Raw genomic sequence first — 26,152 nt, 5'->3', positions numbered from 1 at the left:
AAAAGTCTATAAAATAGTTGCCAGATAGCTTTTTTTTTTTTTCTCCATATAAAAGAAACTAAGATTTTTTTATGATCAGACATTGTGAAGTAAACTAAATTCATTTTTAATGCATCAGTCATTATAGCCTGGGAAGACTGATGTTATGGTATGCAAACAAAAACTTCAAAGTCCTGGCCAGGGGTTGGCTGATTATAAGAATGGTCTTGCAACAAGAAGTTAGGAAAGTTCTCTGAGAAGAAGGGGAAGAGGGAGATGGTAATGCTGTTTTTAATAATTAATATAGCTTACTTTGCACAGATGAAAAAAAAAATAGTGAGTATTGGATCCCAAAATATCACCTAAAGTGAGCAATCAGCCCTCAAAAACTCCTTTCAGTGGAATTCCAGAGAGGTCATGGTTCATACCTATCATTATTAAATACTTTTAACAAGGACCTGGGGAAAAAAAAAGTAAACATAAAATCATTACTGAGAGTATTTTCAGATGACATAAATTTGGGTATAGCAATAAATAATGAGCAAAATAGATGACTTACTTGGAGCTCTCTAGATTGCTTGGTAAGCTGGGTGTAAACAAACAATTGGGACCAAGTGTGCCATTACAAATCCACGGAAGAAAAAAAATTAGAGCTGACTATACAAACAGAAGGATAATGCGAGGAGGTAGTGACCCAGTTTTTAAACATGGCTATAACTGCTGCTCTTCCAGATTCCCTTTGAAAAATCTTTTCCACATCAGGGTTCAGAAATAATTTTTTCTTACATCTCCCCATATGAATTCAGTATTTCAGTTGATTTGACTCAGCAGAGGTAAAACATGGAGATTTGATTAGTCTGTCAGTATCCACATAAAGAACATTGTGGACAAAGTTGTAGCAATGTTCAAAGGCTGGTTGGTAAAGCTACAGAAATTCAAACTGAAAATAAAGCACAGATTTAAACAGTAAGATGATTAACCATGGGAGCTATTTACCAAAGATGATAGATTTTCCATCCCTAGGTGTTCTTGGAATGGGTTTGCTATTCTTTTCCTACTTCAAACATAGATTTTGGACTCAATGTGGGAATTAATATAAGGAACTCCCAGGGCTTGCTTTGTGGAAAGAGGTTTTCCTTTATCCAGAGAGCTAAAGAAATTACACTATCAGCAATGCCTTGTTTGGCCCAAGATTTAACCAACTAGAAAAGTGATCGTGAGGCATTCACGCACATGTATTTTACACCAAGCCCAATTCTGTTAGCTCTGAGGACATGGCCCAGAGGACCAAGGGTGCAGCATGAATTGTCTGTCTTCCTTTAAGGTAGCACCTATTTTCCCTGATACACTCAATTTCTTCAACTCAATCCTGAATTTGACACTACTTCAAACTATTTATTATGATTTAGAAATAAATCCTCAAGTCTCATGACACAGCTGCTTTTGTCGCAATAATCACCTGAGCACAACATGTTTCTGTTGTGAAGTTTGATAGGTTAATTGAGCTTCACAACACTTGCAATGGGGTTTGAGATGGCTGGATAAAAGTGCTAAGTATTGGGTGAAATCACTGTTAATATTCTTTAAAACCTCTCAGATATAGTGGCACCCAGTTAGACATGCTGAGAATATTAGCAGAATATTAGTCAAGATATACATAAGCACCTTTCTCTTCTTGACCTTCTTTTCCTATAAGAACAGGGATTTTTTTTTTTTTTTTTTTTTTCCTTGCCATAGATTCAGCACTGAATCATTAGGGCTGGAATAGGGACCCTAGTGGGTGGCATATCTTATGCTTGTGCTTCACAGCAAGACTGAATTCATTTTCCTTAAGCCATTACTGTTATACTGATTATAAGTCCGCCCTTGAAAGCTTCTAAGTGAAAGTGGTTCTGTGACCTCCCTTGGCAGTTTGTTCCATGGCTCTAGCTATCCTAATAGTTATAAAGTTTGTCTTAATCATTAACTTAAATTTCCCCTTTGTTGCAGCTTCATCCCATTACTTCTTGTTCTGACCTTGGTGACTAATTAGAATAATTGGCCCCTGACCTCCTTCTATTATTCTTTATATATTTGGAAGAGAGATGGGTGTAGACCAGAAAATGTGGAACCATATTCTAATGCCCTGACAGCCTCAGGAAAACATACAGCCTTGGGACTTCTGTTTGACCTACAGTAAGGTTAAAAGCCATGTGTAAAATTTAGAACAGCATTCCATCTTTAAAGAAGTTCCCTTATACTAGAGTTGTTAGGTAGGTTGATTGAATTGTCCATATTAACAAGCCAAAAAGGGTATGCTGAACTGAAGCGAACTTACCTGTCCACAACTGCTTAGTTACTCAAATCAGGTCTCCCCTTAGCCACAAACATGATAGACATGAGTAGCTCAGAGCAGTTCAGAGATTTCCGTCAGAGGAAGTTGCCTGGAATTCACTGCTATGGTACCTGAATGCTGCCAAAACTTAGCAGATCCATCCAAGAAGGCTGGGATTTGTCACCATCCCTACTTTAAGGAGGAAGAATAGCGAAGATCAGGTTACATGCTCAAAGATGTTTGAGGAGATATTCTTACTGGTTTTGGTAGAGAAAATGAAACCATGATGCTCTAAGATACAAATCTTTATGTTAATCACAGTCTTTCCATCCCTCTGAAACTTATTTATTGAGTTTAGGAGTCAGAATCTTCTTCGCAGTCAGAGGTGTATGTTGTTTTATTAGACCGTTTAATTTCTGAGACTAATGTTTGTTCAGATTCAAAATATTTGTCTTTCCTGTGGGAGTCATTGGTCTGCGTATTGACAACTGACTATTTAAAAGAGTCATTTTTCATGAAATAATTTTACATTTTTACTATATATGTTATCTTACTAGGGCGGATCTTAGAAGGATGGTCAGAAGAATCCATTTATTTCCCACAGAGTTTATAATTTCTGTTCCACACAGACTGGCATGTACTTAATGCTATTTTTCAGTGCTGTGAGCTGAACTTATATCCATGATCCTGAGATCATAGAAACTTTGGTAATCTCTTAATGCAGAGCATTAGTATGTCTTGTATCTTCACTCCTCCCATCCAGGAAATATGATGATTTTAATGGTAAAGGAGCATCTGTCTTCCTCTTACTGGATTAGCATCCATTGGTTAGATCAGCCATTGGTGTTGTCTGGAGTTGCCTTAAAATGCTGTAAAAATTAGGTCTTGTTAATATGACTTATAATGATATTAATCAACAATTTAACATTATCAACAAATGTATTTTTTTTTATAAATGAATAAAATAGTTTTGTAGCTAATGTATAATTTAAGTTTCTATTACACTCTGTGGCAAAGGGTTACACAAGATTGGTATATTACTCATGAAAATAAAAATAAAAAATAAATAGCCCAGTGCCTAATAGTTTAATTGTTTGCTCCATAATTCTTGTACTGAGACGAATAAAAATAATAATTTTCTTTATATGCCTCTGTATCAGTTTTATTTTAAAGACCTCCGCTTCTTCTCCCTTATCTGTGGAGATGTAATATTATTGTACTTGGTTGTACTTCTCTACTGCATTGACATTGTTGGTGTCAGTGAAATCTGTAACACATTGATTTCGAGAGGAGTATATGGGAACAGACCTTTCTTTCTCTGATAAATGGATTTTTCCTCTAAATGGTGAAAGAAAATAATTTGGTGCATAGAACAGCACACTCAAATTCAATGGCTAGACTCACAAGTGATGTGTAAAGAAATTGAAAATATTTCCTTAACTTCTGCTCCATTAACATGGTACTTCCCTGGGATAATACAGCAACAGCATATTGAAGTCTTGGTCCTAAATTAGGTAGGTAGATAAATAAATTTTACCAGTGGGACGAGATTTCATGTCCTGCTTGACAGTTGTGACAGAAGGTAACTTCTGAGTTACAGTACCTTATCATTCATGGCATGTCACAAAATATTAACACCCTTGAGTATGATTAAGTAAGTGACACATCATAATAACTTATCATATATCTTGAAGTAAGTCAGAAGTCAGTTCTGGCCTCATTTGATGATCTCAGCTCCTACCAAATGTGAAAAAAAAAAAACAAAACAAAAACAAAACCCAAAAAAACCCAACCCCAAAACCAAACATTGTTTGCAAGCTAAGAGCCAACATCTCACTGAGACATACATTGAAAGGCTTTTCCACTTATAATTAAAATGAAATGGAAATAGCCCCATCAAAGACAAGGGAGAACTATGTAACCATCAACATAATTCTTGTTTGTGCAATACACGTTGTTCTGAAATGCAATGATAGGTTTTGCATGCAAGTCATTTAACTTGGGGACAGAAGAGGGTAACATAGAGTCAAAAGGTCTGAATTCCCATTAAGGTCATTGCCTTATCATGGGAAGGAGGTTGCCAAACTGATGTATGATTATGCAAATGTGTTTGCTATGATTTAAAAAAGACCCAACAAGAGACAGAATCATTTTTTCTTTATTTACAATATTGTTTATTAAGATGTTATTAAGATGTATTTAATGAAGAAAAATCTCTTTCTGTCAAAAATATTTTTTTTAGAAAATTAAAATTCTGAAAATGTTACTTACAAGTTCAATACTTATAAAAAGTAGCTTTTTTTTATTAAAGTAATGATTTTTGTTTGCCAAAATACAGCTATTTTTACCTGTTCAGTTCCTAATCATTCAAAAAGACCGCAGATTTATGGATTTTTTCCATAACACACTGCAGACAACAATTCTGAAGAAGATTTTTGATGAAAAGTATAATAAAATGTCTGTTTTTTAAAACCAGTCATACTGAAATGCAGACTTTCCCAACAAGCTTTTATCTCTATTCATCTGAAACCTTCAAAGGGAGGTATCAAACAGTCTTAAGAGTGTATTTTTTTTCATTTACATTAGTTACTTCTTTGCAATTCCATATTTCATTATTCTATGCAGCTTGTATCAGGTGTCCTGAGATTCTTTCTCTTTGTATTATAGAGTGTCTTGATCACAGTTCATCTAAGGTAGAGGAGCACTTAGCTTTTCTTCACAGGACTGCAGCTGAGATCCACATCTCCCAGGAGACCATCTGTGAGACAAGGTAAGTGACTCCCAGGAGGATGTCACACAAATTTACATCAATTAGTATGTTCACACACCAGAAATATCTGGTAGCTTATGAAGGGGAGTGAAAAAAAAAACCAAAGTAAAATAACCCCTCCTCAAGATTCATTAACGTCCTCTTTGCATTACTGTGCAGGACTAAGAAGCTGAAATGGAGAACCATGACCATGGAAGAGACAGTACTGCTGCCTCTGAGTGTCTCTGATGCCACTCAGGCATGTTTCCATAAGCTTGGTTCAAGGTTCGTATATTCAGACAAAGTGCAGTGCATTCCTATCTTTCCAAGGCAAACAACCCTCACAAGATTTAAAAATGTATAATCTCTGATTTACAGTTTAATAGCATGACACATTTTAAGATGAAGATTGGGTAGAGACAGTCATAGGTTGCATAGACAGAGATAGCCACACATAGAGAACCCTCCAGGAGGAATTTCTGTCATCCCAAAGTAGGAAAGAACAGCGTGCTCCGCTGCTTCAAATGACCCTAGTGCCAATCTAAAGTACCTAAAGGTGTAAAAGTTTAAGACAGGGAGCATAACACCCAAAGTTCACACAAATATAATACACTTTTTTTTTTTTTTTTACTTTGGCGTTGCTATTTTCATTGAGACTCTTCCATTATCATATTTGATTTCCACATTAACCACTCAAATGTTATTAGTCATATAGTATGATATGAGTTAAGGATGTCCTCTCTGAATACTGCAGAAAAGAAGGAGAAAGAAAAAGTCTTCCAGAGGAATATCAGATTACACCTATTGTTCAGAGGTGCAATGGTCATTGCTGTTCTATAAAGCAGTCTTAACTCGAATGCCCCTGTGGTACATGTGCGCTCCTGGACCATTTTCATACCACTTCCCCAGAAGGTAGCAAAGTACCATGATGTTTTTGATAAAACGAAACTCAAAAAAGAGAGAATAAGTGGCACAGTCATGATCATACAGATGGCAAAGCAGGAACTTGAATGAGGATGTCACCATTACAGCATCACTAACCTAACTACCTCTACTTCCTAAAACAGAGGACAGACAGGTATCAACCAAGCAAACTAGATGCACCATGTATTAAGAGGAGTCTGTATGGGCTCAAACTGAGGAAATCAATTACTTAAACTGTTGAAAGCAGATGGATAAGTTTAGGTTAAGTCTTCACATTAATTATTAACTCCTGTCAGCTTTTTATTTTATCAGCAGAATGAAGGGGGAAAAAAAGAAAGTCTCTGTATTAGGAGTGATGAAAAAGATTTTTTTGAAAGAAAGACTATAACAAGGCTTCATCAACTATAAACCAAGAAAGACAGGGGCAAGAAGAACACTTGGCAGGTTGGTTTTTTGTTGGTTTTTTTTGTGCATGTATGTGTTATTTTTTTCCCCTCCCTTCATTCTTCCTTTGCTCTTTTTGCTCTTGTGCTCCTTCCTCAACCAGGAGCAGTTATGCCACAGCGAATGCACACTTGATATACAGCACTGGTCATGGTTAGACAATTTTGACAGCTTCTCTCTGCAGGTTTGGTTTTTTTCTTCTTTTTTTTTTTTTTGGTTTTTTTTGGGGGGAGGGGCAGTGGAAGAAAGGAAGGGGGTAGTATAGGGTCATGTGGGTATAGGACATTGTGCTTCTGTGGCCTTTTGCTGCTGAGTGCGTAGTCCTATGTCCAGCCTGGAACCATCAAAGTCACATGTGCAAAGGGACCATCAAGTATTGAGATGTAATGACAGATTTTTTTTTTTATTCAATCAAAGTGGAGGGGAAAAAAAAGTCTTTTGAGATCTGATGATAAGTTCTCTTCCTTCTGCCTGCACCATGACTACTTTCAATTCTGCTGAGGAACTAGTTTGCTCTTTCGCGGTGCAAACCTCCCTTTTCTTCTCTTTTTTTTTTTTCCTTTCTTTCTTTTCTTTTCCTTTTAGGTTCTCAATTTTTCTTTTTTATCTTCTACCTCTTTGTTCCTCTTCTCTGTGGACCCCTCTGCTGCAATCAGATTTCTTTTGTTTTTGCCAGTTTCATTTTCACTTTCTAAAACTCATTATTTCTTTTGATGACCAGCATTCATCCTTCTAATAATTCAGATATAAAGAAAGACAGTATGTAAAGAGAATAGCTAATAACTTCCCCTGTTAATGTTTCAGTCTGCAACTGGAGCTGACATCCTCAGGAGGACATGGTAACAAGTTTTGGAGAAACTTGTGAGGGACCTGCCATGGAAATTAACAGGAGAAACCCTAGTCACAAAGAAAGAAAATCAAATTCTTCCCTGGTCTGGTGACAGCCCCTTAACTCATTTGCGTTTTCTTCTCAGAGGCATGACAGAAAAAGCCTACAGATGGGAAAAGGGGATGCAAGGATTGATGTTCAAATATCATGAAAATGGACCAGATCCTCAGCTGGCATAAATCAGCACAGACCCACAGGAATCAATGCAGCAATGCCAATTTACACCAGATGAAGACCTGACCCAATAAATCTATCATGCTCTGGATAAAGGGGTGAGTGGGGAGGGGGAATGTACTATGAATTAGTGTCTGGTCAAATAGGCAGTGAAATAGAAACATAGCTCCTGCTTATTGAAGAGGGCTAGCTGTGGAAAATGCTTCCTTTGGAGAGAAAGCACATCCCTGGGGACTCTCTGTGCCCTTTGCTCCTGCTGCTCTGAGGGAGACGATGGCCAATGTAACACTGCAAATGCTTGCCTGAAGGTTCAAAGGAGATCGAGGCATTGATTCCACATTATGCAGAGGACGCTATTAAGAAGTAGATGTTTAAATGTAAAAGAAGCAACCCCCCTGTAAGGGCTCTTCCTCACATATATCTACTTTTTGCCCTGAGAACACCAGGCAGGGAGTGTCCTGAGCTGGTGCTCAGTGTGCAGCATCTCCTCTACCAGCCATTCTGTTGTTAACCTACAGCTCTCCAGTATTTGAGCATTTTGTGATGGTTAAATGAAATATCACATCTGATTCTTCACCTTTAGTACCTCTTTAGTGTTTAAAGGAATGGTTTGGGGTTTGCTTGTGATTTTGAGCTATGTGATGTAAAGAGTGTGACATCTCTGAGTTGTTGCTGAAAGACAAATAAACAAGGGTATGAACCACTTTCCTTCACTTCTTTCCAATGGTGCTTTCCTAATATTTACTCTTCCTCACTTTCCATCCCCCATAACAATACAGTTAAGAGGAAAGTGGAAAACAGGAAGAAAAAAAATAATGAAAGAAAGCAGACTGAAAGAAAAAACAGAGGTGTTTGGGTTTTTTTCTTCCATTTGAGAAGTAAAAATCTCAATTAAAATTACCACAGAAAAAACCAAGCAACTCAGATTGAAGGTGGGATGAATAGGAAGTTTTGCTCAGTTCTCAATGTTCTAGGCTGACAAGTGCTTTTCAAGAGCAGATGCTAGTGGCTTAAATGAAGGCTACGAGTAACTCTCAGATATTGTCAATGATGCCATGCAATATTGGAACTCTCCTTTATAATTTGCTGGAAAGTTTTTTTTGGATTTTTGTTTTGTTTTGTTTTTTCTTCTTCTTCTTTGTTTCTAATGCAATTTAAATTTTGGTATAGCAAAAGGAATACAATGCCTATCAGCCAAAACTCAATAGCAGCCAGTTGTCAGAAACTAACACAGAGACAGCTACTTTCCCAGTGACAAAAGTGAGCAATTTCTCACTTAACATGAAAAGGAAGGGGAAAGAAACTATCAGATCTAAGGGCAGAAGAATGAAAAGTGATATACATAAAATGGCAAAATTACATTTGGACTCCGAATGAAAATATTCTGTTTCTGTTCATCTCTGGAAAACTCATTTGAAGAAGTAAATAAGTAATGCTTCCATTTGTTTTACTGATAAAGCTTGAAAAATTAGCAAGATTCAAAAATGAACAGTATCAAACCATCCAAGAAGGGAAATTGTGTTGCAGTCAGACCAGCACAGCCAACAAGCACAGACAACCATGTTTAGCAGGTCATGAGAATTTTTAACAATTTAATTAAGAAAACAGTAAAGGAAAGTAAGGAATTGACCTTAGTGGCCAAGAAGGTCCTCTCCAATTTTATGCCTTTAATGAATATAAAGCTACTTTTGTTAAAGTAGTTTGGTGTAAATCTTTCAATGTCCATTGCTAACAGGCAAACTCAGACAGACCTACCCAGCATGAGAACTTTACCACGTAAATGCTGACACTTGGTTTTTCTTCAGAGCCATCTCAGGGATGGAAAGAGCCCAATCTCTCTACCTACACTAGGTACCTGCATGTTACTGAACTATACTATAGACAAAACCCCACATAACCATCCTCTGCAAAGACATCACAAAGATAATTCCTCTCACCCAAACAATTCATGAGGACATGCATGGAGAGGAACAGAATAGGTCTGGATCTTGCTTAACTCCAGAGAAGAAAAGGAATAAGGGTTTTTTTTCCTGTTTATTGACTTGAACACATGCACAAACTTGATTTTTGAACACAGGAAGACTTGAGTCACAGAAAAATCCTGATAGCTCCTCTCTTTCTCAAGGGCATGGTCGTATTCTTGCTCCCTCTCTTCTGCCTTTGTTTCCTCTTTTTTCCTTTGCCATATTTTCAGGCCTTTTCTGGCTGTCTAGCCCCTTTCTATTACTACTATTTCTTCTTCTGCCCCTTCACCCCTTTTTTCTTCCTGCCCCTTCTCTGCACAGCTGCAAACAAATCCACTTTCCCTCCTTCTCCATCACTGTTATATTCTGATGCAGAGCACCGTGATTTCTCCCACCCGCATAGTCCAGATCCCTGATTTATTTTATGTGTGACCTGTATTGGGGGCAGCAGCTCCCATTGTTTCAGCTGCTTCGGAACAAAGGGCCGTTTAATTGTTCCCTCATTTAGCTCCAAGAGGAGGTGGCTGCTAAACACACCCACTTCCCTGAGGTTTCCTCCACCATAATGAAGCTATTTTGTTATTTTCTTCAAATTTAAAATGCAAGAGAACAACAGGCTAAATTTATTTTGGCAGATGAAACTCCACGGAGGGGATGAAATATCAAGCATTAAAAAAGGAAAAAGAAAGTGAGAGAAAGTGACTACTGAATAGAAACAAAAATATAAAGATAAATGCAGATTTAAGTTATAAAAATGTTATAAAAGGTCCCCAAGGAGCAATGCAGGACTTTATTCCAGAGAAGGCAGTCTTATCAGGGGTTACAGTGTATAAATATTGAAAAGCTCCCTAACAGGTTAGCCACGCTGCTAGATGTCAGCGCGTTCTTTTCAAGATCCAACTTGCAGCAAATTGACTGTGAAAGGAAGGCCAAAAAAAAGAAGAAAGAGAAAGAAAGGAAGGAGAACTGCTTGACAGAAGGCCTTCAAACCCTCTTTTTTTTCTCCACATTCAGCCATAGTGCATATAAATGCACTTAAACGTCTCTGAAATGCCTTGCTCATACAACCCCCTACAACTTCTGCCTTGGACTATGATTTTCTCAGAAACTTGCCTCTTTTACTTCTGGAGGAGAGAAAAAAATATCCTGCCTGCCAATAACACCTCTGTGAAATCTCCTCAAAGGACAGCACTTCTTGTACCTATGCTTTTCCCCCACAAGCTGCCATCTGCCATAATGCCTCTCTATTTTAGGCTTTAGAGTCATGTGACTTAAATCCACATAAGTGTTGATTGTACATGATTGCCTTTATTGATTCTTCCTGGGACACAACTTGCCTGTATCCAACTTCGTATATAGTTTTATTTTGGACTTTTCTTTCACTCTTTCTTGAATACTTTCTTTTACTGTCCTTCTGTTTCTACGATTATTCTTTTTATTGTTGTAGTGCCTGGGAATTTCAGGTAGCTAGAAAAAGTCTTGTTATGCTATATGTGCAACAAGTGTTTCCCCAAGAATATCTCTGTTGCTCTGAGGAGTACCTTACATTGTAATAACAGCCAGAAAATTTGAAAAAAATAACTGTCCTGAGTAATCTAAAATTGGGGGGGGTGGGGGGGGAATGGGGAGGAGTGGAATTATTCAAGTGAGGAAAAGTGAATTTATTAAAGGGTAGTTTGAGACACGTATTGCTGTGCTTTTGGTGGGGATAAGTAAGACTCATAGCCCTTTTTGTTTCGGATCATTACATTGCTGTAGAAACTAGATATCGATGCTGTTCCTACCTGTCCTTTGCCAGACTACTTCCAGGATGAGGGGTCTTTTGGCTGTATTTTATGGTACTTAACTGAGACATTTAGGGCAATGGTTTGGGGCTTTATTTTTTCTGACCAGCAGAATCTGCCAACAACTAGTCAGTTATTTATCTGATTTGCTTTTGTCCTTCCTCATCTCTAACAAATTCAGTAGTGTTACTACTTTCAGCCTCAGTGCTATTTTGGGTATCCCTATATGGATCTGAATTTTAATATATAAACTCACGTTCAGCTTCCTTCAAATTTTCTTAAAACTAAAACTGACTAGTGCTTTCTCCACTGTTTATAATTTACATCCTTTTTCCATGCAGGGATTGAACAGGTATCCTGGGTGCCAGAGCAGCCCTGATCAAATCAGCGTGTTACTCATATGGTTAGAATTAGGCACCTGGTTACACTGTCTGCCTAGCGAGCAGCTGAGTGAGTGAAATGGCTTGTGAACATCCTGAGAACAAATCTCCAGATTTATCTCCAAAAATAGTTGCTAATGCTTTAAAAATATAATTTCCCTGTATCCAGTCAGGAGGGAGTGTAACTCCTCTTTGGTGGGATTTGACTTTAGAAAATAAATAGACACTTGAAAGGAAAGATCCAGAATGTTCCCTGCTTTTATTTTATACTCTTCCCCTCCACCCACCCCCCCCCCCACCCCCTTCTTTTCTTTAAATGATGGACTTGAGCTCAGATCATTTGCCAGACTTTTGGATACAGATCAGCAACTGTACACAGAGAGTATGAATCTTGAATCTTCCATTTCACACTCTGCCTGAACAGGGTAATAGCTTGAGGTGCTGTCAGGACCTTCATCTGCAAGAAATGATGAGAGTAGCAAACTTTCTGTGATTACACAGCTGGGGAACAGGCCACAGGATCTTTGGATGACTGAACCAGAAAGAACTAAAAAAGCATTTGATTCTTACTGATGCTTACATGTGTGCACAGTGGAGCTGATAAATTTAAGGAAGGACTCTATATTCCTCCTCTGGATAGGAGGGAGATGAGACGATAAAGTTCAGGCTAAAATTCAGCCAATTTGGGGTGTGACATTGCTATAGGCTGCTTAGTAGTCTTGTTTGGGGATGGGGTAATCAGTGACCCCAGTTGTGGTTGTGGGTGGATAGGGAGAGGGAAAGAAAAAGGAGTGGTGAGGACACATGACTCCCAGATTTATGAGACAGAATATGTCCTGGAGGGGTGGCCAGGAGCTGCAGGGTGGGGGAGGCATGTTTACAGATTCCTCCTCTGTCTGAGAATCCCCAAAAAATCTTGGGGAGTCAGTATATTTTGTCTTTTATACCAAAGGATTTCATAGAGATTTTTGCTTCCTGTTTCATTATGGATTGAATTTAAAGAAAATCAAACATCTCAGATATTTGAGTAAAGAGATCCTGTGGTGTTTAATGCAGAAGACAGCTGACACACAGAGGTCAAGTTGATTGTCTCTGGAAAGATGCTTTTCCCCCCGATTTTTTCAGCCAACACTACCAAAATATATTTTGTGTGTAGGTAGCATGCAATCTAGCTAAAGAGAAAAAAAAAAAAAAAAGAGGCTATGTAAAGGTATAGTCAGTTCAACTTGTCTACTGCAGTGACTAGAAATAGGATTTTTATTTTATCTTTAAATTGGGAGAAGCATTAACATTTAAGTAAGTTGGTTTCAAGAGGAACCTCTGCATCATGTGTCTTTGGCTCATCATTACACATTAAGAATGGGGTTGCAGAAAGCAGTCTTGGATGCACCAGGCCCAGCAGAGAACTTGTGCGCTAATTCATTACGGGTGGTTTTTCCCTTTTTTCTTTTTTTTTTTTTTTTTTGGGTTGTAATTTAGAAGAATGCAATTAAAACTGAACTTGATAATTAATTCTGAACTGGTGAGAACCAGTTCCAGAGATTATGACTGTAATGCTATGTAGCCATTGATATAAATATTCATGAGGTTTCATTGTTTTATGTTTTTTTATGAAGCACACAGCTTATCTGAAGAAGTAAAATTAAAGTACTATTATTTAACATTACAGTGTAAATAAGGCTCAATAGAGACAAAAATATATGCACAGTAAAATGTAGCATACATATTCTGTAAATATGTTTATGGGTATTTGTGCATTTAAATGTGTGTGCTGTATGCTGTATTATGTACTTCTCTATATTATGTACAGACATTATATAGTTGGATTATTAGACACTCTTTTACAAGCATATACAGAGTCACAACATATGAAACTGTTGTGCTCAAAAGCACCTGTGGACATATTCCCAGAATCTACATCATTCATAAACGCAACAAAAAATTAGAAAAGACTAAACAAGTTTGGATCTCAATCTGGGCACTACCTTGTGACTGAAACTCATAGAAATCAGTTTATCTTACCCCCAAAAATCAATTAACATATAAAACTAATCATGTGTGGTTGATGACGGAGTAAGAAAATGGCATATCTTCTTCCATTCTAGGTTCAAGATGTTCATTATAGCTGCCTCCAGAGCAAAATCCCTTTTAAACATGAAATCTTCAAAAATCCCATAAAAATAAAAATATGCTGACAAACAATGCCTAAAGGAAACAATACAGCTGGAGGGAAGTTCAATACCTGGCTAGATTGAAACAGGCAAGGAAATAACAGAGAAGAAAAGAAAAATAGTCTTCAAAGGAGAAGTTCGATACTCAGTATACGGTTTGAGCTAATTTCATTTTTTCTTTCTTAAAAAAAAATAAAAATTAAAGTACAGTTACAGTGGCTTAAACAAAATTGTTCCATGTAGTCTTGGAGATCTGGGGAAACTGTCTGTAGCTCAGGACCTCCAGTCAGTGAACACGATATTCAAATTGGAACAAGATTTAAATCTCCTGCACTGGTATGTTCAGTTCATTTATTGTAAGGCATTGAAAAGTCAAATTCAGTATTATGTGATTAAGCTACATCTGTCTCAGCACAAGCAGTAACCATATTTCTTTAAGTTCAGCAGGTGTTTTGCAAAGAATCTAAAGGATTTTGCACAAAATTAGTGCCTATAATAAAGCGCCAGTGATGAAGAGACAGCTCTTTATATCACTGATATATTATAGTTTCGTTCTAATAAATGTCATTGCTAAATATTTCAAAACCTAAAACAGGTTTGCTGACTGAACTGTTTTGCAAGCATATTTGCTATGCCTTATTGCAAAGATGTTCTTTTATAGACATACAGTTTAGAAATTTTATTTGACACTACTGACTACTAAATTAGCAGCTTTTCAACTTTGCCAGACTCATGCAACACAATTGAGATAACAGGTAAAATGCATAACTTCTGCATTAATCCTTGTTGGCAGTGTCAGAAGAATCCTCGAGATGTGTTAATTGAGCCTAGAGTATGTGAAACAAATGATAAAGCCCTCCTCCCACCTTGAGATCCTCTCTCTCCCCCTCTGCCTCACTTTGTCTGTTCAGTCTGCACGAAGCCCATCACTACGATATATGCACGCATCCCGAGTGCGGTGTGGCTCGCACTCAGACACGTGGCTCTCTACAGAGAAAACAAGTTCTTTGGTATACCCTGCCTCTTGTAAGGGTGTTTGAGAGAAAAGAAGTAATCTTTCCAGTTTTCCGGTTCGCATTTCCTGCTAGGGAGTTACTTTGGGCTATAATTTTAGGTGTGTAAATGGACGGCTTCTTAATGCGTCAGCATCCGGGATACACCCCTGCAGACACGTTCCTGTTCAATTTCCAGTAGAAGAGACTCACAAAGTTACCACAGAAGTTTGCAAAAGTTTCAAGACACAGAATTCAACAGCAATATGTCTTTAAAGACAGTTTTGTAATATAAGCGTACATTTTTTCATTATTGATTTTTATATAGAAATCAAAAATCTCTGAAAACATAATTTTCAATGAGGTTTTTTTATGCTTTCCACTAAAGGAAAGAATTAGTAAACAAACAGAAGCAGAATTATCTAAATTTTATAAAAGTATGAAGTTTTGGGAAGGACAAATACAGGATATGTTTTCCGTGGTGTTTTTTATTTGGTTGTTTTTTCACCCCCGGAATCCTGGAGTAAAATTTTATGACAATTTTTTTCAGTCATTTGTGACATAGTTTTCCAGCAATGTCCAAAATCCTGAAGATTGGGACTGTGTGATGATGAATATAAAACTAGAAAAGTAAAACATTAAGTATGAGGTTCTGATTCCATTCTTTTTTTTTTTTTTTTTTTTTTTGAAGGAGGAACAGGTGGAGGGCATAGCGCTTCATTGATTTTCTTTTGTCTCCTAACAAGTGCTGGAGTAGGCAAATCAAGCCCAGAAGACACAAGGAGAGGTTGGCCATGTTAGTTCTATAGCTTTAAGTTTCAACTGGCATACAAATACAATTTAACAAGTTGCACAATCTTTTATTTAAGCTGAGGGAACAGCAAAAAATTAATCCTTTCTGGGTGACAAACGTAACCTGAAAAAAAAAAAATCAGAAACAAAAAACAAAAAAAAGGAAAGTGCAGCTCAAAACTCTGCAGTTTTGTGTTAAAATATGCTTCAAACACTGTCTTGAATCTTTTTTAGCTCATCATTATTTTGCTGTCTGAGCAACTTATATATAAAGACCCAGATCCAACTGACATAACATAAAATATCTGAGGTATTTAAACTAGAAATGCAATTATTTTAGGTTCTTCCCACTGTCGCTGGAGAGAAATAAATGTTTCTCTGTTCCTGGGTGAGCCAGTCCACCCTCCAGAGGCACCTATTTCTTTCCATTGATTACGGAGGGGGCCTACTGTGGCTGCGCTTCTAACTCAGGCATCTCAGTTAGGTTCCCATAGCTAGCTAGGACGAATCCAAGCCAAAATCAATAGCAATAGTAAAATCTATGTCAGACTTCTGGAAAGAAAAATAATCCCAGTCTCTCCCTCTCTCCTCCCCTCCTCTGATAACCACGTAAACCAGAAACCTTCCTTCAGTGTGCACTTTCTCTGGAGCGCTCCAGCTGTTCTGCATGGACAGTGCTGGAAACAAGGAGAAAATGCACAGAGGGTAGCTCCAGAAGTAGCCTCTGCAACACGTCCCCAGTATGCATCTCCGTCTGCAGAAAGCGTTTCTGGGTTCGATAGACCACCCCTGCAATGAATGGTGACTGACGGACAAGACTAAGAAATCTTGTCTAGATTTTATGGTGTTGCTGTGAATGGATGCCTGGAATTTACTTTGAAATGAGTTTATCTGCTGTCACCCTGAACTACTGCACAAGAAGTTCCTTGAATACCCACTTGGCTCCCAGAATTTAATTAAAACACATAAAAATTGTTTTTCTTTTAAGAACAGAAATAAGTAAGGTGAAGCAGAATGCCAAAGCCAGCTGTAAGCTCTGTTCTCATAAATTTATATTTTTACAAAATATTTTAATCGTATTGTTGAAAGTGATATTTTTTTTTTTCCTAGAGCATACATTTATGGAAAGGCAAAATATTGTAATCATTAAAAAAATTGAAGGCTGTAGTTAAGCCATTTTGTCTGTTATGAGCTAGGTCTTTCCTGGTTTAAAGTTTGCAATAATATTTATCAGTGAACCACTCTTTCTAGCAGGGAAAAAAAAAAAAGAAAAAAGAAAAACATTGAAACAAAATGTTAAGGAGGTTTCCATCCTTTCCATCTACCCAATTGTTGTGCCTTGATAAAAGTTTAACAGTGGGGTTTGATTGTCTCAAATCTTTTTTTTTTTTTTTTCTTAATAGAAAGTCAAAATACTTGATGAGTTTCATGTAGGAAAATACGCCTCATTTGTAGTTACTACTCTGGCAAGAAATTATATGAAATATGATAAATGAAGCTATAAAAAAATAGAAAATATTTTAGAATTAATGCTTGTGCTAACGCTGTGAAAAAAAAGAACATATGAATCTCATGATTTCCACACCTGCTCATAATGCAATGTGTCAGGGAAACATCAGATAGGTAGATCATTTTCTCTCTAAGGCCAGAGTTTGCAGTTTAGCTGAATCTTTCACCTTGTTTTCAGCAACATACTTCAGGAAATATGTCCACCTGCTGTAGAGATTTTGGAGAAGAAATTATTGGAGAGCTTAGAAATATGTCTTTGGGGTGCGATAGCACTGTCAAGTCCTACAAAAGATGGAAATAATCCCTTCTTCCTGTCTGTTATGACAGGCAGGACAAGAATTTGCTCATTTAAATTGCTGCAAGGAAGATATCAACTATGAGTTGAGGAACTTTTCCAATGGTGAGGGGCCAGAATATAGTTTTATAAGGAAATGGTGGCATTTCCAACTTTGGAAGACTTTCAGAGTAGTTTAGACAACTGTTAATTCAAAACAATAGGGGTGGTGTCAGATTTGGCACACGCCTGGGCCATAGAGTCAACCTGTCTGACCTCTTGACATCTCTTTAAGCCATGTTCTTCTGTGATCGTATGAAGAATCATTTGGGGATAAAGGCACAAAGGTGAGCATTGATGATAAGAATTCAATTTCCAGCTCTTCATGGACATTGTATGTCCTGCAGCAATTATCTTGCACCTTTTCATACCTCAGCTTTGTAAAATAATACAAATTCCCTGGTTTGTCAGGTCATAGAGATGCTGATGAAATAGCATATGAGAGGGTGTCCAGTATACTGGTAACTGAAGCTGTAGAAGAGCCAGGAGAGATGAAATATTGAAAATTATTATACCTACCTCCTCAGCCTGAAAATACTCCATATTTACCTATTCATAAATAGATCTAGCTATGCAAAGAAATATTATCAATCCTGGTTAGAGATAAGAAATTATAGGTCCTTTTAAGAGGAAAAAAGTACTTGGAAATAGGATTTTGAGAATATATTTAACTAACTACTTGTGGTGAGTTAATTTAAATGAGCTCTTTAATTAATTCTATGAAACAAATAGACTGGATAGAATGGATAAATAGAATAGATACTGATGCCAGTGGTTATATTTCACTTATTTCAAAGGGCAAATAACTGTAACTGTACAGTTATCTCTCTCTGACTAAGAACTTAATTAAAAATCCTAGACTTATCCCTTAACCTCTTTTCTGAGAATTGAGGTCCATTGGCAAGCTGTTTGAACTACTCCTAGGCAATGTTACCTGTGTTTTATTCCTGCAAATGATGTGCTTGCATCCCTTTCATAGTCACTTCATTCTGGCGAATAAAAGGCACCCATCACTGAAGTTCAGAGCTTGCATGCAGCCTTATACCATCCTGTGCTGACCCTTAGTGACTAGTAATGAGAAAAGGGTGAGGGTGATTTGTTTTGGAATGAAAGTTAATTTAAATTGTTATTTTAGTGCATCATATTTTTTCTTTTTTTTTTTTTTTTTTTTCCCCCCCCAGATACATGAAACCTCTGTTATTTATGGAATACTGGCTACATAAAGGGCATATGAAATTTTAATGAATCAGACTTCCAAAACCAGAAAAAAAATACACAAATGGAAACCGGACTCTTTCCATGTTATCATAGATACAGGCATATTCATTATTTAGCAGTAAATAAAGTAACCCAGACATTGAGTCACCACATTAGGATGGAGATGAAGTAGTGACTCCACTACCAAAGTGCAACTAGTGGTTCATTATAAACCTAATTCCGAATCACTTCTCCCACCCTTTCTCCCCAAACACACATAGGAAATGAGTGGCAAATAGCTTGCTTTTACTTTAAAACTATTTTACAAGTTTTTATGCTGGGGAAGTTTTCTTTGGTCAACTCTGAATTTAATCAAACAAGTTCACTCAGAGACATAAGAGAGGAGCTTGAGACATTTTCCCCTTTAGGGAGATGTCTCCTAATGTTTATGGAGAGAATTTCAAGGATCAAAAATGATCTTATCCTGTGTCAGCAAATGGATTACATTTAGGTGTCTGCAAGAAAAAACAGTGACCTGGACTCTTTCAAAAAAAGGGACTGAATCTGTCTGCATTTCCTGTGGAAGAACCAATCTTTAGAACATTCTGAAATTGCTGTCCACTGCCAAGCTCATAAACATGGGTCTGCACTGAGATCTATTATTCCTTGCAGCCATTCATAATTGCAGTAAGTGTATTTAAGCTGTGAATCGATGTATATTAGTGGGTCATACAAACAAAATGAACATAAAGACAGCTCTACCAAGTCAGACCATCCATTTATCCTGTCTCCAACAGCAGTCAATGGCTGATAAAGAATATAAGGATATGTCGGTCGTTGAATGGCACTTTATCACAGTACTCTTCTGGCCTCCAAAAATCAGGGACTACAGGGTTTTTTTGAGAGAGGTGGTGTCTTTGTATTTAGTACCCTGAAAAATATTATTCTTTCATTACTTTATTTGTCTTTTGAAGCCATGTAAAATTTTAACATTCATTAATTCCTTCTTACATGCATACTATGTGAAGAAAAAATTCTCAATTTTGTATTATGTAAAATGTAATTGAGAATGTAATTTGTGATAAGTCAGAAAAGACTATGAGAAATTGTTTTCTATTCACCTTCTCCATGTCACCCATGGTTTTGTTTAGTCTGTCTTGTACATATTGGCACTACAACAGCAACTCACTTGATCTGGCCAAACTATGCAAGCTTGGCTGCCTATATTAATAGAATCTAATTTACAGGTTATCATTCAGGCTAAAAAAAAAAAAAAAAAAAAAAGTAAAAAAATTCTTTGACGTTTAAGAGATATTGGACACTTACCTGCCTTAAACATAACTAGAAATGTCATTCCTAAAGGAAACATTAATCCAAAAAATCCTCCCTATGGTACATTGACCCTGGCTGGGGGCCAGGTGCCCCCCAGAGCCGCTCTGTCACTGCCCTCCTTCACTAAACAGGGGAGAAAAGGGATAACGAAACACTTGTGGGTCGAGATAAGGACAGGGAGAGATCACTCACTAATTGTCGTCATGGGCAAAACAGACTGAGCTTAGAGAGGAAATTCATCTAATTTAAACAGAGTAGAGTAATGAGAAATAAAACCAAATCTTAAAACACCTCCCCCCACCCCTCCCTTCTTCCCAGGCTTAACTTTACTGCCGCATTCTCTCCCTCCTCCCCCTGAACCACACAGGGGGATGGGGAATGGGGGTTGTGGTCAGTTCATCTCACAGTGTCTCTGCCGCTTCTTCCTCCTCAGGGGGAGGACTCCTCACACTCTGCCCCTGCCCCAGCCTGGGGTCCCTCCCACGGGAGACAGTCCTCCACCAACTTCTCCAACGTGAGTCCTTCCCATGGGCTGCAGTTCTTCATGAATTGCTCCAGCATGGGTCTCTCCCACGGGGTGCAGACCTTCAGGAGCAAACTGCTCCAGCGTGGGTCCCCCACGGGGTCACAAGTCCTGCCAGCAAACCTGCTCTGGTGTGGGCTCCCCTCTGCATGGGGCCACAGATCCTGCCAGGAGCTTGCTCCAGCGTGGGCTTCCCACGGGCCACAGCCTCCTTCAGGTGTCTCCACCTGCTCCGGCGTGGGGTCCTCCACGGGCTGCAGGTGGAATCTCTACACCCCCTCATCCTTCCTCCATGGGCTGCAGGGGGACAGCCTGCTTCACCATGGCCTTCACCACAGGCTGCAGGGGGATCTCTGCTCCAGCGCCTGGAGCTCCTCCTGCCCCTCCTTCTGCACTGACCTTGGTGTCTGCAGAGTTTCTCACAACTTCTCCCTTCTCTGGCTGCAAAAGCTCTGTCTACCTTGGTTTTTTCCTTCTTAAATACATCACAGAGGAAGTGATGGGCTCACCTTGGCCAGCGGCGGGTCCGTCTTGGAGCCGGCTGGCATTGGCTCTATCAGATGTGGGGGAAGCTTCTAGCAACTTCTCACAGAAGCCACCCCTGTAGCCCCCCCCTCCCCCCCCCACCTTGCCATGCAAATCCAATACGTCAGACAACTGAAACCCAAGAGAGAGCTGTTTGTAAAGTTCATTAATAGCAGACCTAAAGAGAGCCAGGAAATAAAAATCACAGAATGCTTCAGGACCTAAAAATTGTTAAAAACCCCAAAAGCATGCTTAAACATCTCAACCAGATAAACGGTCTAGTGAGGAGCAAACACTTTTCATTTATACCCTTTTCAGAACAACTCTTCAATTGTATGTTTAAATGTATAGATAGTTGTACATCATGATTTTATTGTATGGTTTACCTGTTAGTGAAGTCATGCCTTTCTAGGTCCTATGCCCACTTACAAACATCGTCTTAAATGAAGGCAGAAACACGTTGCACTGAGCAGGGCTTCATAAACAGAAGCTACAACCATTTAAGAACGTTTGCACTGATTTGGAAAAAAGTTATCATCTCGTCTCTGGCAGTGATCAGTGCTGAGGCAGCATTTATCAGAAACTAAATGGGCTGACAGACAGAAACATACACACACATTCACAGAGGGATAGAAGTATGGATATATATGTATGTGTATCATGATCATTAACCTGAGACACTTCTAGCTGCTGACAAACGGAGACAACTTGGATGAGAAGTTGTATCCAGAGCCTGGTTTTTGCTTAACATTGTTACATGATCTTTAAGTGCTCTTTCATAAATAATTTCACAGAATCATAGAATCATAGAATGGTTTGGGTTGGAAGGGACCTCAAAGACCATCTAGTTCCAACCCCCTGCCATGGGCAGGGACGCCCTCCACTAGACCACGTTGCCCAAAGCCCCATCCAGCCTGGCCTTGAACACTTCCAGGGATGGGGCCTCCACAGCTTCTCTGGGCAACCTGTGCCAGTGCCTCACCACTCTCACAGGGAAGAATTTTTTCTTTATATCTAATCTAAATCTACCCTCTTTTAGTTTAAAGCCATTACCCCTTGTCCTATCACTACGCTCCCTGATAAAGAATCCCTCTCCAGCTTTCGTATAGGCCTCCTTTCGGTACTGGAAGGCTGCTATAAGTTCTCCTCAGAGCCTTCTGTTTTCCACGCTGAACAACCCCAGCTACCTCAGCCCTCTCAATCCCTTCCCTATTAATTCCCTCCCTCCATTTTCTGATGTTGTATAAGGACGCATTTTTTTCAGATTTACTTTTTAAATTTATTTTGCTGTTTTCTTTTTAATCTTCCTTTAAAGCACTGCAGGCTACCCATTGTCTCCTATTACATTATGTACTGCACCTAGCACCATGGAGATGTGGTATTATCAGGGGATTCTAGACATTACTGAAACACAAATTATGATAATTACAGTATTGCAGCTGCTCAGCTGGTATTTTTGTTTGGAGCCAGAAAAGTTCCCTTCTCCTTTCCTCAAACCCTATTTCCATCTTTATAGATTTGCAGATGTAAAGAAGAGAAGAAAACAACAATGAAAAGCCCTTGTGATTGTTTTCTGGAAGGGACAATACTTTTATAAATGCCCCTTGAAGCAGTACTTGATTTCTTAGTAAGTTTTTATTTCTCTGGCAGTGCTCCTCAGAAGGAGACACATGTTTTGGGGAGTGGGGATAGAGGTTGCAGGGGAGAGAGGAAGGCAGAGGAAGGGAGGCTGATAGCTTTGTAACTACAACTGATATCCTCAAATCCTTTAAAAAAATATCTTCTATGTCCTCAAGCCCCTGTTGCAGATCAGACATTCACAGCCTTAAGTACAGAACCAGCCATCTTCTTTTGCAGCAGATACCTTACAGGAGGTGCCAGCGATGTCAGCGATTTCAGCATTATTCATGTAAGGAGGCAGAATTAAATTCCTCTGCTCCTGGCAGAGCAGGGAGGAGGCTGGAATTTACCTACCGTTGTTCAAGCATAGGGTGATAGCAAGGCTGCAGCTGCTTGGCTCCCTCTTAAACAAACCTCCTAACCAGCCACCATGGAGCATCTTTCACTCTGTTCCCATGGCAACACCTCTATCCTCTGGTGCCCATGGTGTCTCTAATGCTTTCAACTAGTTGGATTCCTTGGCACCTGCCTCCAGTGCCAGGTCTTGTCAAACCTTATTAGACTGAGAATCCATTTCAGCTGCACTAGCGGGAAAAGAAAGCAGACAAATTTAGTTCACCTGAGATCTCTTTCAAATCCCAGTAAAGTCAATTTCTCAAGTTTCCAACTAAGAGTTGAACTTGCCTAGGGCAAAGAAGTGCACTTGCACACTCACAAATACACAGAATCTGCTTCCCTCACATGTGCTGTTTCTTTCTTCTGTAGAGTAGACATGTATGAGCACACTTTCTTATGCTCACAGACTAATACAGATTCTTTTGCATTGTTTGCAACAAGAACCCCCCTAAAAACCTGGGGGTTTATGCATTAGCAAACTGTCATACACACAAACAACTTGCCCCTCCAGTTTTACACATTAGGTCATCGTAGACTTCCTTGCACATATGTAATTATTTGGAACTACCTATCCCTCTCCTACACTGACACACAGAAACTTCCTCTATTTTACATGGGTTGATATGACTGACACATGCAGACTCACAATACAGCACACTTTGCCTTTTCATACAATTACTCTTCTACACTCACTCTAGCTCCTATAAAGTCATGATGTTTGTGTAAATACAGATAAAACTACCAATTTAGTGGAGAAACAAAAGGCACATTTCTAACCAATGTATGCTCACTGACTAGGAGGAATAGTATTATAAGTGCGTCTGGGTATGGTTGTATCCTATGCTCATAACCCTCATATCTAAGTATCTACATATGTATAAGCATATTAATAGGAATGACCTATATGCTGGTACCTGCACTGCATTTTTGATGGGCAGGTTTTGCCAGTAAGGGGGATATCTGTTTTTAACTTGGTTCCCAAGATGACTTTTTCAATCAACATAAAGTTCAGAGTTTGATTTTAAGTGTTTAACAGATACACACTGTTTCTCTGGCCTCCAACTGTATTTAATATTGTAGACTGATGACTTTGTTTAGTCAAGTCTGAACAAGATCTGTCTAGCGGTGTCTAATCTAAATAAGTCATCTAAGCTCTTTCTACAGAGACAGAAAGGAAAAAACCTGTGGAAGATGATTGAGTACACTAAACTTCTCCTTAAATATCTTATTTTTAAAGGAACTTAGATGATTGCATACTTTGCTAAGCATATAAGTTACATGCCTAAAAATGGGGCAAATTGAGTATGCATTTGAATCCTCTTTTGGAGGAAAAGCTAAGAATATTTTCTTCAAGTTGACTTCCAATGTGCAGTATACTTTTGGCACAGAATGTATCAATTTCCTCTGTTAATACCCTCCCCTAAGCTGCCCAAGGAAACAATAGCTCCTTAGACCTGGGCCCTCACTGTATTTCCTAAGGCACTGCCTTTTTACTTAGCTGAGTGATAAGCAGCTCTGGATTCTCTGAATAAATCTATTTCATTGAAGACCTTTGTTTCTTTTGAAGTTGTCTATATTACCACATGTTTATGTGATATGATTCAGAGTGCAAATGGTCTGGATTATCTCCAGCTTCTAGTGAACGTTTAAAGCTAAGTGTTGCTCTTAGCTCTATCAATATGCTGGGCACCATTTTCTGGAATCACTTTATCCCTGAACATTTTTTTCATGGAAACATCTCTTCCTCAAACTTTCACTACATGCAGACCTGTTTTGTTAGCTATGATCTTAAATTGGATTTCCAGCAGCAAAGAACACAGATGTGAGAAGAAAAATTAATTTTCAAGTTATAGACCATTTCATACTCTTCTTGGTGTCCACTCAAGGGTGTGTTAGATGACTCAATCATGAAAACCAGTCTGTACAGATGTTCTTGTGTCACTAGTCCTCCAAAAGCGTAGTGACATCTGAAATATCTGCACAATCCTACTGAACTTTGCTGCGCGGAAGGCACTCAGGAAGGATGTCAAACTGCTTACTACCTATTTTTTCTCATGTTTCAGTTTTGTATAAATCCATGCTTATCACTGGATATGGTTAAAAAATGATTAATTCATTTTATTCTGTCTGCAGTAAAGGTTCAAGGAAGATTTTAGTGTTTGGTGAGATGGTCACAAAAGTAAATCTGATAATGACACTGATTGCACAATGTTAGTAAGGCTTGTTGTTGATAGTTTCTTTGAGACCCTTCTCACTGAGGAATGACTCAATCTCTTCATAACACTTTTGTCAGAGACCAGCTCATTCAGTGGAACGTCACCCGGCAAAGGACAAAAGCTCCATTCACAAAGCTTCCCCAAATTCTCTTACTACGCCTCACAGGGCAGACTTGTGTTTGGAGGCTGACAACCGAGCCTATGGCTTAACAGTGTGTTTCATCCATTAAATTTGAGGACAATGCTAACAACTGCTATTTCTGTCAGAAGCATGCTTTTGTAAACTGTATCGCAGTCACTACACCCTTCAGGGCCCTGCTTACATGCATCAGAACTGTAAGTAGGACTTTCTAACGTATAACTTACTCTCCTCTCAGGGCTGAGTAACCAAAAAATGCTCCTCCGCTTTCTATTTCACTCATAACTTTAGTGCAACTCACAGTAGTTGGAATTCAAACTTACCTAATTAAAACCCATCATCAAAGAAAGCCAAGAAACCTGTTTACTCACAGAACTCAGTGGCTATGCAAATATCTTAGCTTGGGCTATTTGTTTGATTCTTATACTCTAATTGAAAGGCTTGGTTTCTCCCATCTCTCTGGTGCATCCTAAGACAATCCACAGTTCAGCTTATCTAGTTGTACCAATTATGTAGTTTAAAGATAATTGCATAAAATCACAGTAGTATCACTCAATTCAATTTCTCCTTAAGAATTCATAACACATAAACATAACAGGAAACTAAATTAAGTGTAGGGTATAGTGATTGTTTGTTACTGACAGTTTTGGATAGCATTTCAGTTTTTCAAGGCTTCCCATTGGGTAACTATGTGTCTGGGAGCCCCAAATTAGTCCAAAGATCTCAAAACTTTTAAGCTTCTAGTTTTAAGTTATCCACCTTAGGAGAGAAGTGTACTGATTGCTAAAGTAGAAGAGTCCTTCCT

This window comes from Grus americana, chromosome Z (assembly GCF_028858705.1).
Source record: "Grus americana isolate bGruAme1 chromosome Z, bGruAme1.mat, whole genome shotgun sequence".
Lineage (NCBI taxonomy): Eukaryota > Metazoa > Chordata > Aves > Gruiformes > Gruidae > Grus > Grus americana.
Note: the sequence above shows the minus strand (reverse complement) of the source record.